At 37.5% G+C, this 20,187-nt stretch overlaps 2 protein-coding genes across 5 annotated transcripts in view; both read left to right on the top strand.

The window, feature by feature from the left end:
- The window catches only part of ARMCX5 (armadillo repeat containing X-linked 5), a 149,686-nt gene that overhangs the window by 110,052 nt on the left and 19,447 nt on the right, over positions 1–20,187 (top strand). The gene's annotated exons all lie outside the window — the stretch shown is intronic.
- GPRASP1 (G protein-coupled receptor associated sorting protein 1) overlaps positions 1–20,187 on the top strand; it is a 72,698-nt gene extending 52,511 nt beyond the window's left edge. For all 3 annotated transcript variants that reach the window (XM_089904255.1, XM_089904254.1, XM_089904253.1), the window contains one exon: positions 1–20,187. This exon is cut by the window's left edge and continues 50,891 nt beyond it. The gene's annotated coding sequence lies outside the window, so the exon portion shown is untranslated.

Here is a 20,187-nt window from a genome sequence, read left to right as displayed (position 1 = left end):
TGAGAATAGCAGGGCAATCGAGAGAGGAGGCTGGGCCCTGCCCAGATAGAATATAAGAGACCGCATATTTCTCATTCTCGAAGTCAATGAGACCTTCCTGACTAACACAGGGTATGGAGGGATATAGGGAGGTGGATTTGGGGATCAGTCAGAGGGACCGAGAGAAGTAGGTGGCTCCAGAGAAGTAGGGATATTATCAGCCTTAGGAGGAGCTAGGTTTCCCCCCTGAGAGACGGGAGAGCTTAGAAGGGGATCGTCTAAAATGTCAGGAGAGTTTTCTGGTTCCCCAGGTTTTGAATTACAAGAGCTGTATAGGGCGGGATTTTGGTAAAGGACCTTGAAAGCCTGAATATAGGGAACCCTCAGTCCACTTTCCCATCCTGTGGCAATAAAGACCTAATTGTAGAACAATATTATAATTTAGAGACCCATTTTCAGGCCATTTTTCTCCATTCCCCAACTTATACAAAGGCCAGGCACTGTTACAGTAGAACTTAAGTTTTTCCTTTCTTAGCCCTCTATTTTAAAAAAATTCCATTTCTAGGACTTCCCTCGTGGTGCATTAGTTAGGAGTCTGCCTGCCAATGCAGGGGACACAGGTTCAATGCCTGGTCCGTGAAGATCCCACATGCCATGGAGCAACTAAGCCCATGTGCCACAACTACTGAGCCTGCACGCCACAACTACTAAAGCCTGAATGCCCTAGAACCCACGCACCGCAACTACTGAGCCCACGTGCCACAACTACCGAAGCCTGCACGTTCTGGGGCCCATGTGCTGCAACTACTGAGCTGACACGCTACAACTGCTGAAGCCCGCGCACCTAGAGCCCATGCTCCACAAGGGAAGCCACTGCAATGAGAAGCTCACACACCACAACAAAGAGTAGCCCACGCACAGCAACAAAGACCCAATGCAGGGCCACCCCCCAAAAAAATTCCAATTCTTAAGGATATACTCTAGAGGTATTCCTTCTGGCTTGGAGGGGGATCCTGCCCTGTTGAGTAACCTACAACTGAGAACAAGAGAGCGCTCCTAGAAATGGAATCCGGCGTCCCAGAAACATTTACCAGGAGGCTTTAACCTGAAGGGGTTCAGGGCATCCCCCAAATTCCCTTCGAACCTGATGGGGTTTCAAGCATCCTCTACTCCTCATCAATTTCTGACTAGACGTCTCTGGTCTTCCGTGGTACCTTGCCCAAGGTGTCTCCCCACGTAACCAGGGGAGGACATTTGAACTAATGCAGACCGGTTGCCAGGACTTTCCTTAGGAGGGATCCCATGGCTATAGAGCTTATATCCTATGATGTCTTCCTATGCTGGGGTGTATTCCTCATGACTGAGCATCTACAAAATTTATAATTCGGGCTTCTGGATGGCGGCCAGCCCAATAGGCTGTCCGTAGCAGTGTGTATGCTGCCAAGGCCTGGACTAAAGGGGGTCTGATAGATGCAAAGAAGAACCCTTGGAGAAATTGGAGTTGAGTGCTATGGAAGGTGGCATGGGGTTTAAGGCTTGAAGGGCAGGAGATGGAGAAATTCTCATAGTAAATTTCCGGGTGTTGAGTGAGGTGAGAGACTAGACAGCAGAAGAACCCCAAATCCTTTGTCCTGTCTGGCAGCTAAGATAGAATTGGGAATTGTCTGACAATTTTGTCTGACACAGCAGCACTGGGTTTGGCAGTGGTAGGGCCCAGGAATCATTTAAGAATGATATCCAGGAAATCCTTCCCTAAAAGGGCACAGAGATATGAAGTGAGAAAGAGACCTTCTTGTGTGAGTAAAGTGGGAAGGAAAAGTGTAATGGAATGTTCCATACGGGGCAGTGAGAGAGGGATAGCGAGAGAAAGAGAGAGAGACCCCTGGGGCTCCTGCACGGTCGGAAATCACATTTCCACCAGGTCCCAAAGGACAGCGTCAGCTGTCACCCAAGCATTATTTTAATCTGCACAGCCTGGGGAATCCCCCTGCCACCCCCAATGTTGGAGGAAGCCAAAACACTGTAGGCAGACAGAGGTTATGCCCTGCAGGTCTTGAAAAGAATGCAAAGCGGAGAGTGAAAGAAAGAAAGCAAGCGCAAAAGTCAGAGCCCTCAAGCCTCAGCTGGGTGAAGCCCGCGGTTTACCTTGAAGTCCCAGGTTTCAGCAACAAATATGATCTCTGGTGGCCTCGGCCTTCAGCAGCTTGAAGCAGGGTTTTTGTTCCCACACCGGCAATCCAATCCAGGCCACAATGGCGAAAGTGCCAAACCCTAACCACTAGACCACTGGTCGGTGACAAGGCCCTGGCCCTTCAGCTTTGCAGAAAAGATTCCCACAGAGATGGAAAGCAGTGACACAGGTAAAATGTTTATTAGGAGGTAAAAGTGTACAGTACGTGTAGATAGACGCACAGGCAGACTCAGAGAGTCATGCCCTCATGGTAGTTTAAATCACTTATATGGGGCATTTCTTCCAGGTTTCCTTTGGCCAATCATTTTGATTTGCCTGGTTTAGAGTACGTATTTGGTATATCTCAGGATCCTCCCGTGTGTGCACATGCATCTCTCAGCCAAGATGGATTCCACCAAAGAGGCCTATGGGTAGCTTAGCATCACTTGCCTTTTGACCTCCAAGGAGCTTTCTAGTCGGGAAGGTCTCCTTGACTTCAAGGATGAGAAATATGTGGTCCCTTATCTTCTAGCCTCCTCTCTCGATTGTCCTGCTATACTCATCTTGGAGTATCGGTCCACAGGGAACGAATCTCCAATTCCTTACCCTGGGGGGACCCATCTACCTCCTGTCTCAAAATGAGTAAAGACCATGAAGAGATTTGTCACAAAACAAGAAATAAAGATTGCCAAATAAAGTATTAAAAGTATCTTTAAATTCACATGTAATGAAAGAAACATACTGATTTTCATCTATTGGTGAGGTTCACAGTGGTAAGGTTTTTCATTTAAATTATTGAGTACATAAAATTAGAGGAATTTTAATTTTACAGGCATGCCAATACCTTGCTGTAAGGACTGTAATATTGTATGAATTTTAATCAGGAGTAATTTGTGGTAAGTATCAATGAACAGAGGAGGCCCAAACTTTTGGCTTCAGCACTTTCACTTTTAGAAATACCTCATTAGGAAATTAGGTAGACAAGTGTGACAAGATAAAATATGTCTATGGGTTGGTTATCACAGCTTAATACATGAGCCTCTGTTTATTTTTTCATATTAATATTTTAAAAGTGAGTAACAGTTTAGCTTTCTGGTAGTACTAATAAGTGCTATAGGTAGCATCTAAACCACCAATAATGGGGAGCTCTGGGAGCTTTTAAAGGGAAATGCAGATGCTGATGAGAAGGGGCAGTGTGTCCACCTAATAAGGCTCATATCCAAATGTTAGATATCAATTGCTTTCCTCCTTTCTGGATAATTTTATAAATGTCACAAGAATTGCCTCACATTCTCTAAACCTAGACTGCATCATACCAAGAAGGCAAAGGGTTAGGTTCTCCTATCAGCTGCTGTCATTAGACTCTGAAAGGGAAGGCAAAAATTGTTAAGAAGAAAGTGTACTCAGAGTGTGTACCCTTCTAGGCAACTGAGAACATTACTTCCATGCGTGAAGAACTGCTATCTGAGAGATTCTGCCCAGGAATTCTCATCTTCTATCAAGTAGTGGCACTGTGATTAGCACCATGCAAGGCACTAGGTTAAAGTGACAAAATGCACAGACATAATTTGGTAGTGATCATGAAAACTAGAGTGTACCATGAATTTCACTAGTATCTTTTATTATTTCATTCCTCTTCTAGTGTAACACTACCTTAAACAGACCTTAAATTCAAAATGTGAAATTGAATTTAAAATAGGTGTTTATCATGAAACTGCAATAATTAGATGATTTCATGTTAAGTTAAAAATAGAACTATAAAGCAAACCACATGATCATATCAATCGATGCAGAAAAAGAATTTTAAAATATTCAACTCCTTTTCATGACAAAGACACTCAACAAGCTAAAAATAGAAGGAAACTTCCTCAACATAATAAAGGTCATATGTGAAAAGCCTACAACTATCATTGCACTCAGTGGTGAAAGCCTGACAGCTTTTCCTCTAAAATCAGCAACAAGGCAAGGATGCCCACTCTCACCACTTCTGTTCAACATAGTATTGGAAGTCCTAGCCAGAGGAATTAGGCAAGAAAAAGAAATAAAAGGCATTCAATTTGGAAAGCAAGAAGTAAAATTCTCTCTGTAGATGGCTTGATCTTATATGTAGAAAATGCTAAAAATTACATACACACAAACACTGATAGAACCAATGAACGAATTCAGCACTATTCACTATAGCCAAGAGGTGGAAGCAACCAAAATGTCCATTGAAGGATGAGTGGATAAACAAAATATGTATATGCATACAATGGAATTTTATTCAGCACTAAAAAGGAAGGAAATCCTGTCACATGCTTCAGTATGGAAATAGCCTTAATGACATTATGCTAAGTGAAATTAGCCAGTCACATAAAGACAAATACTATATGATTCCACTTATATGATGTCTCTAAAGTAGTCAAATCATAGCTGCAGAAAATAGAATAATGGTTTCCATGAGCTAGGGGAAGGGGAAAAGAGGAACTGTTTAATGGGTAGAGTTTCAGATTTGAAAGATGAAAAAGTTCTGGAGATCTTTTGTACAATAATGTGAATATACTTAACCCTATTCAACTGTACACTGAAAAATGGTTAAGATGTTAAATTTTATGTTATGTGGTTTTTACCATAATAAAAAAAAACTCAGTATACCTAAAACAAATAAAGAGATTGAATCAGTAGTCAAAAACCTCCCCCAAATAAAAGTCCTGGACCAGTTACTTTCACCAGTGAATTCTATTATGTATTTAATGAAGAATTAACACCAGTCCTTTGCAACTTCTTCCAAAATAACTGAAGAGAAGGGAACACTTCCTAAAACTCTTTCTGTGAGGCCAGCATTACCCTGATACCACAGCCAGATAAAGATACCACAAGAAAATAAAATTACAAACTAATATCCTTTATAGCTATAATACCAATATTCTCAACAAAATATTAGCAAAGCAAATCCAACAGCATATTAAAAGGATTATTCAGCATAACCAAATGGGATTTATCCCGGGAATTCAAGGGTGTTTCAACATAAGAAAATCAACCAATGTAATACATCACACTAATATAAATGAAGACAAAATGATCATCTCAATTGATACAGAAAAATCATTTGACAAAATCCAATACCCTTTCATAATAAAGACACTCAGAAAACTAGGAATAGAGGGAGATTTTCTCAACATGATAAGTATTTATGAAAATTCCACAGCTAACATCATACTCAATGGTGAAAGTCTAAAGGATTTTCCCCTAAAATCAAGAATAAGACATGATTGCCCACTTTCATTGCTGCAAGTCAACATTGTACTAGAAATTCTAGCCAGAGCTATTAGACAAGAAAAAGAAAAGACATACAAATTGGAAAGGAAGAGGTAAAACTATCAATATTCACTGCTGATATGATCTTTTATACAGAAAATCCCAAATAATCCACAAGAAAGCTATTAGAGCTAACAATCCCAACTCAGCAAAGTTGTCGGGTACAAAGCACACTCAAAAAAATCACTTGTGTTTCTATACAGAAGCAATGAACTATCCAAAAAGGAAATTAAGAAAGCAATTCCTTTTACAATAGCATCTAAAATAATTAAATACTTTGTAATAATTTAACCAAGGAGCTGAAAGACTTGCTTGCTGAAAGCTACAAAACATTCCTGAAAGAATTAAAGAAGACCTAAATAAATGGATAGACAGTCTGTGTTCATGATAGGAAGACATAACATTGTTAAGATGTCAGTGCTTTCCAAAGTGATCTACAGATACAATGCAATAAAAATTCAAAGAGCCTTTTTTTGCAGAAATGTGAAAGCTGATCTTCAGATTCATATGGAATTGGAAGGGGCCTTGAATAGCCATGACTGTCTTGAAAAATAAAAATAAATTGAGGACTCATACTTCCCAACTTTGAAACTTACTACAAAGCTATGGTAATTAAAACAGTATGGAAAGCCAATGTGCAGCAATGAAGACCCAATGCAGCCAAAAATAAATAAAAAAAACAGTATGGTAGTTGCATAAGGACAGACACATAGACCAATGGAATAGAATAGAGACCCCAGATATAAACAGAAAATCAGTAGTCAATTGGTTTTCCACAAGGGATGCCAAGACCCTTCCATTGAGAAGGGACAGTCTTTTGAATAAATGGTGCAGGGAAACTGGACATCCACATGCAGAACAATTAAGTTGGACCCTTATATTACACCATATACAAAAAATAACTCAGAATGAATCCATGACCTAAACTTAAGAGCTAAACCTGTAAAACTCTCAGAAGAAACATTTGAGAAAATTTAATGATACTAGATTTGACAACAATTTCATGGATATGACACCAAACAGCACAGGCAACAACAACAAAAATACATAAATTGGACTTCATCAAAATTAAGAACTTTTGTACATCAAAAGACACTATCAAGGAAGTGGATAGACAGCCTACTGAATGGGAGAAAATATTTGGAAATGGTATATCTTAAAAGTGATTCATATCCATAATATATAAAGAACTCCTAAAACTAAACAACAAAAAAGCAAACAACCCAATTTAAAAATGGGCAAAGGACTTAAAACGTGTCTCCAGAGAACATAACAAATGGCCAATAAGCATGTGAAAAAATGTTCAGCATCATTAGTCATGAGTAAAATGCAAACCAAAACCACGAGATACCAGTTTACACCTACTAGGATACCTATAATTTTTTTTAAACTAAAGTAGCAAGCATTGGCAAGGATGTGGAGAAACTACAACACTTGTGCATTGCTGGTGGAATGTAAAATAGCATGGCTTCAGTGGAAAACAGTTTGTCAGCTTCTTACAAGTTTAAACATAGAACTATCATATGACCCAGCAATCCCACACCTGGCTATATACCCAAAATAATTGAAAGCAGTAACTTGAAATATGTATACACCAGTGTTCTAGCATTATTATTCACAATAGTCAAAAGGTGGAAACAACCTAAGAGCCCATTGGTGGATGAATGGTTACACAAAATATGGTATATACAAAAAAAAAAAAAAACAAAATATGGTATATACATAAAATGGAATTTTATTTAACCATAGGAAGGAATGAAATTTTGGTATGTACTGAACCATGGATTGGCCTTGAAGACATTATACTTAGTGAAATATGGCAGACACAGAAACACAAATATTATAGTATTCCACTTGTATAAGGTACCTAGAATAGGCATATTTATAGAGACATAAAGTAGAATAGTGTTTACCAGGAGCTTAGGGGAGGAGAAAAAGAGGAGTTTTTTTTATTTGGTATAGTGTTTCTGTTGGGAATGATGAAAATGTTTTGGTATAAATAGTAGTGATGATTATACAACATTGTGAATGTATTTAATGCCATTGAATTATACACTTACAAATGACTAAAGTAATAAATATAATGTCATGTATATTTTACCACAGTTTGGTAGAGTGGCAACCTATTTGGAGATAAATAACATAAAATACATTACAACACAATAAACTGCAATTAGTTCAAATATTTAAATGCAAGTATTGAAACATAAAAGTACCAGGAGAATTTTTTTTACTTAAATACTTGGTGAGAGAAAATGCCATGGCTGGTTAGATAGAAATCAATGGGGGCATTAAAAAAAAAGATTGATAAAGTTAACTGATAATGTTGACATAATTCATAATACCGAAACATTTGCAGGTGAATTAATCTTATATTTAGAAAATCCTAGGAAATCCACTAAGAAACCATTAAAACCAATAAGTTGAGCAAATTCACATAAAATATCAATATACAAAACACAGTTGTATTTTTATACAGTAGTAATGAGCAAACCAATAAAATTTTAAAAACAACTACAATACCATTAAAAAGAATAAAAAACTTAGCAATAAATTTAACCAAAAAAGTGTAAGATTTGTACACTGAAAACCTACAAACCATTGTTGAAAGAAATTAAAGAACTAAAGAAATGGAAGGACATCCTGTGTTCATGGATTGGAAAACTTAGTATTGTTAAGGTACCAATACTGACCAAATTGATCTATGGATTAAATGCAATCCTTACCACATTACAGCTCTGTTTTTTCTCAGGCATTCACAAGCTGTTCCTAAAACTTATGTGTAAGTGCAAGGGATCCAGAATAGCCAAAATAATCTTTAAAAAGAACAAAGTTGGAGGATTTACACTGTGAGATTTCAATACTTATTACAAAGCTACAATAATCAGGATTGTGCAGTACTGACATAGGGTAGACATATATATATATATATATATATATATATATATATATATATACACAGACACATACACACACACACACATCAGTGGAATAGAATTGAGAGTCCAGAAATAAATCTTTATATTTATTGAGTTTTGACAAGGATTCGAGGACCATACAATGGGGTAAGAATTGTCTTTTCAACAAATGGTGCTGGCACAACTGGATAGGCACATGCAAAAGAATGAATTTGGATCCCTACCTCACACCATATTTTAAAACTCAAAATTGATCAACGTCCTAAATGTAAGACTAAAACTATAAAACATAGGTATAAATTTATGTGACCTTGGATTAAGTAGTAGTTTCAAACATATGACATGAAAAGCACAAGCAACAGAAGGAAAAATAGACAAACTGGACATCATCAAAATTAAAAACTTTTGTGCTTCAAAAGGCACAATCAAGTAAATGAAACACCAACCCACAAAATTGGAGAGAATTTTGCAAATCATACATTTGTTAAGGGACTTGGATCTAAAATGTATAAAAAATGGTTTCAACTCAATAATCAAGGTACAAATCAATAATAAAAAGATAATCCAATTTTTAAATGGTCAAAGGACCTGGATAGACGTTTATCCAAAGAAGATATAAAAGTGGCCAATAAGCACATGAAAAGATGCTCAACATCATCAGCCATTAGGAAAATCAAAACCACAATTAGGTACCATTTCACACCCACTAGGATGACTATAATACTAAAGACAGATAATAAAAAGTGCTAGAAAGTATAGGGAGATACTGGAATCCTCATACACTGCTGGTGGGAATGTAAAGTGGTGTGGTTGTTTTGGGAAACAGTAACTTCAAAAGGTGACCATACGTTCCATCAGTTCTACTCCTGGGTATACATCTAAGAGAAATGAAAACATATGTCCAAACAAAATGTTGAACACAAGTGTTCATAACAGCATTATTCATAATAGTCAATAAGTGGAAACAACCCAAATATGCATTGCTGATAAATGGATAAATAAAATGTGGCCTGCTTATATCATGGGATAATTTTCAGCAATAAAACAATGATGTACTGATACATGTTACAAGTGATAAGTGAAAGAAGCTAGTAAGGACCACATATCACATGATTCCATTTATATGAAATGTCCAGAAAAGGCCAATTTGCAGAGACAGAAAGCAGATTCGTTGTTGTCTCTGGTTTAGGAATAGGGGCAAGGAGTCTGATAGCTAAGGGCTATAGGGTATATTCTTGGGCTAATGAAAATGTTCCAAAATTGATTTTGATGATGCATTCACAATTCTGAATATATTAAATGCCATTGAATCGTACACTTTAAATTGGTGAATTGTATGGTAAGTAGACTGTATCTCAATAAAGCTGTTGTAAATTACCATAAGCAAGTGAAAAGATAGAATATACTAGAAACACTAGTTAGAACATACATGGCAATCTAACCAAGATTTCCTTCTGTGTAATTTTCAGACACTTAGTCTTGCACTTCCCCATTCCTTTTGAACACAGCTATGGCCATATAACTTGCTTTAATTAGTGGAACATAACAGAAAAATTTTTGTCAGTTCTGGGGGTAAAATTTTAATAGCCACTGTGTGATTTGTCATGATCTGTCTTTTCCTATTCCATGGTAACCAGCAATGTTCCATATAGTGACTGTTCCATCACTTTAATCTTAGTAAGTGTAGCCCCAACCAGCCTGTGTTGGGTATGTAGTATGAACAAGAAATACATTTTTGTTGCTTTAAGTTACTGAGATTTGAGGGTCATTTGTTACTGCTACTTTAATGTAGTATGCCCTGATATGCTTCTGCACAATCGTAGAAATACAAATCAAAATAATAGTATTCCATTTTTTACCCAGCATATTGACAAAAATAAAAGTTGGATAAAGCCCAATGCTGACAAGGTGTTTCTGAAACAGACACTTCCATTTATTGTTGGCATAGAATCCCATCTACCAAGCTTGCCACAATTAACAAATTTCCTATACTCATATATTTAGGTTATCTCTATTTTTTCCTATTAAAAACAATTCTGTGTTGAACATTTCTGTAGTAAATTTCTGTCACTAAATGGTACATTTCACCTGTGTGTGTTTATTTATTTCAGTCAAGTTATTGTTTTTGCCCTTTTATACCCCACATGATCACCTGGGTGAATTCCAGAATACTGAGAACAGATCTTGAAAAACAGATCTGTGGATCGTGTAGGTGTTTGTGTTTGCTGCTGTCTAGACCACTTATCTCAGTTTTTCTGTTTCCATCTATGCCTTCAGTGCACTCCCTCTGTGATATTTTTCTTCTCTACAATCATCCCATAGTTGAAGGGATAGCAGAGGACTGATACACTTGTAGCTAAACTGGCTTGCACATCCTTAACTATTTCTTTAGGGCATACTCCTAGAAGTAGAATTCCTGGTTCAAATAATTTCTGTTAAATAACTCTTAGTTGTAAAATAAAAAATTACTGTCACCTTCTGTCACTTCCTTTATGGTGGCACAAATAACACTTATTCAGTGGTCAATTTGAGTAAGTACTTGAATAAGGAAGAGGAATGAGTTAAAGGGTATACAGAGACTTGAGGGGAAATAGCTGTCAACACATCTTCAAACAGCATAAGTTAAGTCTTCCATCCAAAATTTTGGTTTCAGTTGCAATATATAAAGAGCCTGGAAGTCGTGACTCCCAAAGTCACAACAAGAAAAATCTGAAAACACTGAAAATACCTGGCTTTTCTTGGACCCGTCAGATAACTAAGATCATAGGCCAAACCACCACTACAAAATCTGGAGAAACAGAAAAATTCAGAGTCATAGTTGAGATCTGCTTACCTGGAGTAGAATCCACTGGAGCCAAAACTGGTAGGAACACTTGAATGGTAATTTTGATAAATTGCTGGAGGCTGAGTGTGGACCATCAAGGGAGTGAGAAATTCTGTGTGTCACAGTCTTACAGGAGCTTTAGTGGATTTGACCTCCAGGAAAACCACTCAGTTCTCATGATGAAGAGCCAAGAAGTATTCCCTCATGGATACAGCAGAAGGATGGGAAGAGCAAACATTTTGAAATACACTCAGAGCATTCTCCATGACAACTGCCTGCTCTGAATGGGAAAAAACTACTAGAGCCTTATCCCACTAGGGGAAAGGCTTTTTTTTTTCAATTCCAGCCCCATCTAGCATTTCTTATCTTGCCTTGGGGGGAAAAAACGGTAAGAAACACTTGTGAGTTCACAGACTAGAGGAAAATACACAACGCTAGCCCCCTATAGACCTCCTGTCTCACATAAAAAAGAAAAAAACTGAGAAGCACTTGTGAATGTCACAAACCAGGGACAAAGGCTCACTGAAACACTGAGACCAAATAATAGAACCATAGAATGTTTCCCATTCCCCCCACACCTTCCAACCACATCAATAAGGCTCATGTCTAATAAGAGCAGATTAAAGCTGAAGGAAGTGTACATCTCAGACCTTCTTTAAGAAAACGTCTCTACCCCGCATCCTAGGATCTACAGGACTAGGGTCATGGAATTCTGGAGTGAGAAAGAAATTCAGAGTTACCTTCCTGGCAGCTTCAGGCAGCAAGACACATAAATCATCCTTAAATGGTTTTTTGCCTTTCCTATCATGTGTCCAGAGTTGAAGATGATATGCTCTCTTACAATAATAAGTTAATATTTTTCTCTCACACCCTCACTATGCAGTCCATTTCTAACCCATCTCTCTCTTTCTGCAGTATGTCAACTTAAGACTTTATGCAGATAAGGCAGCTGTGGTATATCTAGCTTATAATAACCCTCCAACTACTTACATCTCCCCTCAGCTTTATTTTACTCCTAAAAATCTCTTCTCTTTTAAACTCTATTCACAGGTCTTTCACATCATTTTAATCAAAATATTTCAGGGTCTTCTATAACAACATTTCCCAGTTTCATTAGACCACGTTAAAAAATGGAATGCCACTTAACATCCTGATGGCCTCATGTTCAATGGAATAATATTTGGGAAACATGGTTCTGTGATGTTTGCACATTCCTTTCTAAATATTAAGATAAAAGCTAGATGTGATATCCTTGTAAGGGCATCATTTGTATCACATACAGTACCAAGATGCCTTCCCAGCCTCGGCAAGGTCACATTTCTGTTTTAAAAAGTCTCTAGGGAAACCCAAAGACAACAGGAGAAACTAAAACAAGGACAACAGAATATTTAGCCTCTGACACATAGAGCTATAGCAAACAGTATACACAGCCTAACTCCTAGCCAGATAAACATAAAACCTCAGTTTCTTTAACCCGTACTATCTACCTTTTAACAAAAAATTACAAGGCATACTAAAAGCCAAAAAATCTCACAAAAACAAAACAAATGAAAAACAAAAAACCCCAGCACACCAGTATCAAGAGACAGAGCAAGCATCAGAAACAGATCCAGATGTGGCAGAAATTTTGGAATTAGACCAGGAATTTAAAACAACTATGGTTAATATGCTAAATGCTCTAATGGAAAAAGTGGACAACATGCAAAAACAGATGGTAGTATAAACACAGAGCTATAAACCCTAAGAAAGAATCAAAAAGCAAATGCTAGAAATCAAAAACAGTGTAAAAGAAATGAAGAATGTTTTTGATGGGCTCCTCAATAGACTGAACATGGCTGAGAATAAGTCAATGAGCTTGAAGAAATGTCAGTAGAAACTTCCAAAAGAGAATACAAAGAGATAAAAGAGTGAAAAAGACTGAACAAAATATCCACAAACTGTGGGACAGTTACAAAAGGTGTAACATACATGTAACAGAAATACCACAAAGACAGAAAAGAGAGAAACAGATGAAATATTTGAGTAATGATGGCTGAGAAGTTTCCAAAATTAATGACACACTTCAAACCATAGATCTAGGAAGCTCAGAGAACATGAAGCAGGATAAAACCCAGAATATCTATACCTAGGCTATTATATTCAGATGGGAGAATATCAAAGTCAAAGAGAAAATGTTGAAAAAAGCCAGAGAAACCTACCACATTACCTATAGAGGAGCAGGAGCAAGAATTATATCAGATTTCTCTTCAGAGACCATAGAAGCAAGAAGAGAGTGGAGAGAAATGTTTAAAGTGTTGAAGGAAAAAAATTACCAATCTAGAATTCTGTATTCACTAAAGTTATTCTTTGAAAGTGAAGGAGAAATAAAGACATTCTCAGTCAAACAAAAATTGAGAGAATTTGTCCCCAGTAGACTTGTCCTGCAGGGGATGTTAAACAAAATTCTTCAGAGAGAAGGAAAATTATATAGATCAAAAATTCATATCTATTGAAAAAAGGAAGAGTGTTAGAGAAGGAATAAATGAAGGTGAAATGAAGTCTTTTTATTCATAGTTGATTTAACAGATTACAGTTTGTTCAAAATAAGCATATCAACAGTGTATGTGGTGATTACAGCTTATAGATAAGTGAAATGAATGACACGTAATGTTATAAGGGATAAGAGGGAGGAATTAGAAATACTCTGTTGTAAAGTACTTGCACTACCTGTGAAACAGTATGGTGTTATTTGAAAGTGGCCTTGAATATTGCAAACTCTAGGGCAACCACTAGAAAAGTAAAATTAGAAGTATCATTTATATGCTAAGAGAAGAGAGAAATGATATCATATAAAATGTACAATTTAAAACAGAGAAGGCAGAAAAAGATAAGACAAAAACAGATAAAGGGCAACGTATGGAAAACAGTAACAAATATGGTAGGTATTTATCCAGCTGTATCAATGATCATAGATGTCAATGGTTTAACACCAATCAAAAAAGATAGACTGCCAGGGTGGATTAAATAAATAAGATCCAGCTACATGTAGTCTAAAAGAAACCTACTTTAAATATAAAGACACCAATAGATTAAAAATAAAGGGATGGAGAAAGAAATACCATTAAACAAATTTACATTAAACAAGTGAAAGCCAGAGTAGCTCTATTAATTTCAGATAAAACAGGAAGAAGAAGACATAACATTCTCAAAGAAGACATAACAATCCTTAATGTGTATGCACCTGACAAAAAAGTACAGAAATACATAGGGCAAAAACGGACAGAATTGAAGGAAAAAAGACAAATCCACTATTATAGTGGGAGACTTCAACACCACACTATCAGTAATTGACAGACTCAGAAGGTAGAAAAATCAGTAAAAACAAACTTGAATTGAACAGCACCATCAATCAACAGTACCTAGTTAATATTTATAAAATTTTGTGTATTCTGTTTTGTTCATCCAAAACAGCAGAATACAGATTCTTCTCAAGCTCACATGGAACATTCAGCAAGATAGACCACATCCTGGGATATAAAACATACCTTAAAATTTTTTAAAGAATAGACATCATTCAAACCATGCTCTCAGATCACAATGAAATTAAACTAAACATTAATTACAGAAGAATAACTGGAAACCCTAAAACACTTGGAGATTAACCAACACACTTCTAAATAGCACGTGGGTCAAAGAACTCTCAATAGAAATTTTTAAATATTCTAAAAAAATTTGTGAAAATTTATCAAAGTTGTGGGATGTTTAGAGGGAAATTTATAGCATTGAATGAATGTATTAGAAAGGAAAAACAATCTAAAATTAATAACTGAATTTTCCACCTTAGCCACTAGAGAAAGAAGAGCAAATTAAATCCAAAGTAACCAGAAGAGAAGAGATTTTAAAAATTAGAGCAGAAATCAGTGCTATTAAAAACAGGAAATCAGTAGAGGAATTCAATAAAACCAAAAGTTGGTTCTTTGAAAGATTAATAAAATGTATATGCCTCTAGCCAAGTTAACGAAGAAAAGGGAGAAAAGACACAAATTGCTAACACCAGAAATGTTCCCATGGACCTTAAAAGGATAATAATGGAATATTATGAACAACTTTGTCCCAAAACATTGACAACCTAGAAGAATTACAATTTCTTGAAAGACACATCTACCAAAATTGACACAAGGATAAATAGGTACTCTGCATATACCTATAACTATTAAAGAAATTGAATCAATGATTAACCTTACAAAAGAGGAAACACCAGACTCAGGTTCACTGGTGAATTATATCAAACATTTAATGAAGAAATTATACCAACTTTACACAATCACTTAAAGAAAATAGAAGTTGAGGGAATAATTTCCCCCCCCAAATTCTATGAGAACAGCATTAACCTAGTACCCAAACCAAGCACATACATTACAAAAAGGAAAAATTGCAGGCCAGTATCTTTCATGCACATAGGTATAAAACTCCTCACAAAATGTTAGCCAATAAAACCCAACAATGTATAAAAAGAATTAGACACCACAACCTAGTGGAATTTATTCCAAGTATACAATGCTGGTTCAAATTTTGAAAATCAATTAATGTAATCCATCTCATCAAAGGCTAACAAAGAAAAATATGATCATTTAGAGCAGAAAAAGCATTTGGAAAAATTGAACACCCATTCATGATAAAAAGTGAGAAAACTAGGAATAGAGGAAACTCCTTAAATTTAATGAAGAACATCTACAAAAAAACCTACAGCTAACATCACAAGGCTGAGCAACTAGATGCTTTTCTGCTAAGATTAGGAACAAGGAGAGGATGTCCCCACTCATCATTCCTGTTTAATATCACACAGGACGTCCTAGCTATTGCAATAAGAGAAGAAAAATAAATAAAAATGTACAGATGGGGAAGGAAGAATTAAAACTACTTGTTCAAAGATGACATGATCATATCTGTAGGAATCTCAAAGAATCAACAAAAAAAACCCTGGAACTAATAAGCAATTATAGCACTGTTGCCAGATACGAGCTTAATATACAAAATTCAAATTTTCTTATATACCAGCATTGAAAAAATGGAATTTGACATTAAAAACAATACCATTTATATTAGCACCAAAAATGAAATATTTAGGCATAATCTAACAAATTATGTACAATACTTATATGAGGAAAACTACAAAACACTGATGAAAGAAATCAAAGATCTAAATAAATGTGGAGCTATTTCATGTGCAAGGATAGGAAAACTCAATACTGTCAAGATGTCAGTTCTTCCCAACTTATAGGTTCCATGCAATCCCAATCAAAATCCCTGCAAGTTATCTTATGGATATCAGCAAACAGATTATAAAGTTTATATTGAAAGGCAAAAGACCAAGAATAGCAAACATTGAAGGAGAAGAACATCAGAGGACTGACATTACCCAAATTCAATATTTTCCATAAAGCCACAGTAATCCAGACAGTGTGGTACTGGCAAAAGAAAAGACAAATAGATCAATGCAACAAAAGAGAGAGACCAGAAAGAGACCCACACAAATATATTCAACCAGTTGTTGATAGAAGAGCAAAGGTAATTCAATGGAGAAAGGATAATCATTTCAACAGATGATGCTAGAACGACTGGTCATCTACATGCAAAGAAAATCTAGACTCGTACATTACATCTTTCAGTAATATTAACTTAAAATGAATTATAGACTTACATGTAAAAGGCAAAACTATAAAACTCCTAGAAGACAACATAGTAAAAGATCTAGGTAATTTTGTGTTTGGCAAGGACTTTGTAGATACAACATCAAAAGTGTGATCCAAGAAAGAAAATATTGGTAAGTTGGACTTCATTAAAAATAAACCTTCTCTGCAAAATATTCTATTAATAGAATGAAAAGAGAAGTGGGGATTGAGAAGAAAATTTTGCAAAACATCTGATAGAAGACTGGTATCCAAAATATACAAAGAACCCTTAAAATTTAACAATAAGAAAACAGTCAATCTCGTTTTAAAAAAAGGTCAGTGATCTGAACAGATAATTGACCAAAAAAGATATACAGATGGCAAATAAGCATATGAAAAGATGCTCAACATTCTATGTCATTATGGAATTGCAAATTAAAACAACAGAATATAGCCAAGTTAAGCTTAATAGACAAAAACAGGTCTGTGTCCATGGTGATTAAGAGGGAAGAGGAGTAGATCATGTGTGTTGCATAGGCAAGGAATATGCTAGTGTGAAAGTTCACGTGCATAAGTATGTAGGAGGTGGGGTGGGGTCAGGGGCAGAGCTGTAGGTATGATATAGCACAGCTGCATCTGTATCCTGGGCTTAATGCTTGGGGGTTATTTGGTTCTGAGATTTAGATTTCAGGGGTAAGTCAGGGTTACACAGGTCTGTTGGAGACACAGGGGAGTGGAACCTTGGCCATCAGAATCTATTAGACTGGAATCCATTTTAGGATGAAGTAAATAGTGCCTATCAGTCAGACAGACATAGGTCAGCATCCTTTTAATATTTTAAGTTTTTATTTTTCCCTCTGACTTTAAAGATGAAACAACTCATCCGAGCTGGTTTCCTTCCCTGTTACATGAAGGTAATAGGTTATTTTGATAGTAGTCCATAATGTCCAATCGTTTTGTGAGCTAATACACATAAAGAGCTTAAAATAGGACTTTTCTCAGTTCAATAAATGTTAATGAGTCATAGTGTTTGTTCTCTAAATGAATTAACAATAAATTGTCCAACAGGTATTTCAAAATTTCACAGTATAATCTGTCAGCTAGTGGTAGATTCACTCTTCTGTCAGAAAGTATCTTGGAATCAAGATTTCACAATATCCAGAATTGTCAGATAAGATTGCTGGTATGACTTTGGATAAACCTGTAAACTTTTAGACAAGAAATTAATAAGAATGAAATTACAACTAAATGTCACCTCCACGAGAACAGAGATTTATTTCTTTTTTGTTTGTGCCTATGACAAAGTACATATTCATATATATTTGTTGAACGAATAAAAGGCACCAGAGGAAGAAAAGGCACCAGACACTTTCAGATGCGGAAGGAACAGTTCAGAGAGGCAAAGAGATTCATGCACATGCACAGATCCCAGAAGAGCTCAGACTCCCTTCTTCCACTCTGGCATTCACCCAAGAGAGTATACTTTGGAACAAAGAAAATCCACAATTCAGCTAAGGCCATTGAAAGAGCACAGTGAAAGACTTTCCTCTGAAAACTGACATCTGTTGTCTCTAGATATAGTATAGAATCATCTCTAGGTTTTTTCTCTATCACCTAAATATTGTACAGTTATAATAAATATCTAATAACAAGTAAAAGCTGATATGAAAATTCATGGTAAGAATAAGGTTCCCTTTTCATCCTGGTAAGCATCCATGATATTCAGTAAATAGGGACTCTCTCCAAGACGAACCTCAAAGATGATTGCAAATTCTCTCTTCTTTAGAAAAGAGAGAAGGCGCTTAAGAGGGTGGTTATAGTGGTAAGAAATGAGCGCCCAGATTGATCCTCCCAGGGGCTGAAGCCCAATTCAAGAAAGTGAAGGGGAATGGACTTTATCAGGATGGTGAGTGAATTCGGTTCCCACTGCTGCTGTAACAAATTACCACAATCTTGCTGGCTTAAAAAAACAAAAACAATAAAATGTTATCTTACAGTCCTGAAGGTTGGAAATAGGAAAAGGGTCTCTCTGGTCTGAAATAAAGGCGATAGGAGGACTTCATTCTTCCGAGGGGTTCTAGGAAGAATCTGTCTCCTTGCCTTTTCCAACTTCTGGGTCTGCCTGCAGTCCTTGGCCTCTGGCTTCCTTCCATCTTCAAAACTAGTGATATCCCGTCCACTTGTGGCGTCTTTCTCATGCAACTTCACTGTGACACTGACTCTTCTGCCTACCTCTTCCACATTTAAAGTAGCCTTGCCATGGCATTGGCCAAGATACAGAAGTGTAATCTTACTTTACATTCAGCTGATTAGCAATCTTAATTCCATCTGCAACCTTAATTCTCCTTTGCCACGTAACATCACATATTTACAGGTTCAGGAGAACAGGACGTGAACATCTTTGGGGGACCTTTATTCAGCTTACCACAGCGAGGGTGCCATTTAGGTGGGTTTTAAAACGGGCAACAGTGCCAGCAGGTTTGTGCTCAACCACAGGTGTGCTTAACCAGGGTTGCTGTTTGCCCCATGGAGCACAGAAAGGAGGGGCTGGAGACTACAGGAAGGATATAGGAGTGCAGGAATCAGAGGATTCAAGGGCCAGCAGGTTTCTGTCTTAGGGAAGTGGGTGCCTGGTGGGTCCTTCTCCAAAGAATGGCTGGGGAAAGTAGACTGGTGTGTATGGCAAGTGTGTGAGATCCCAGTTGGTTCTAATCCCTGCCACATTCCCACCCTGCCAAAGATGATGAGTGCTTGGAGGCAACTGTAAGAGAAGACCTGACAGAACCCGGGAAGAGAAGCCAGGACCGGCCCTACCTGGTGCCTGACACCTGGCTATGGGATGAGAGACAGGGAGGACTGTCTGAGCCGGTGCGGGTCCTGAGAGGGAAAGGCCCTCTTTCCTGGGCAACTCCGGGGGGGCGAAATGGCAAAGTGTGCTACCGTGCTATCACTGCGACTAAGAAAATGGCAGTGTGGCAGAGAGGATGACGACACTGGCGCAGACAGGTGGTTTGTTTCCTCAGGCCAGAGGTCTGTCTAGGGCTGCCTTCCCTTAGAAGAGGGGCAGTGGCTCAGCCTCCACGGGCGCCGCCTCCCACCTTCCTCCCGCCCGCGGCCCCAGAAGGTGGAAAGCAGACCCGGGGAGGGCCGTCCTCACAGCTCCTCTGCCACTGGCGCCCAGGGAGGATGGCGCGCGCGATGGGGGAGGGTAGGGGGGCGGACTCCGATCAGTCCGGTACACACACAGACACAACACACACACACACCCCGGGACGATCTGTATCCATCCGCTGCTCCCTCCAGCGCGGCCCCTCCCTACCCTCCCGACCCCGGCCCCCACTGCCCACC

This window comes from Delphinapterus leucas, chromosome X (genome assembly GCF_059928025.1).
Source record: "Delphinapterus leucas isolate spDelLeu-1000000601 "Yukka" chromosome X, BTC_Dleu_Yukka2, whole genome shotgun sequence".
In the NCBI taxonomy this organism is placed as follows: Eukaryota; Metazoa; Chordata; class Mammalia; order Artiodactyla; family Monodontidae; genus Delphinapterus; species Delphinapterus leucas.
Note: the sequence above shows the minus strand (reverse complement) of the source record. Positions and strands in the feature narration are given on the sequence as shown.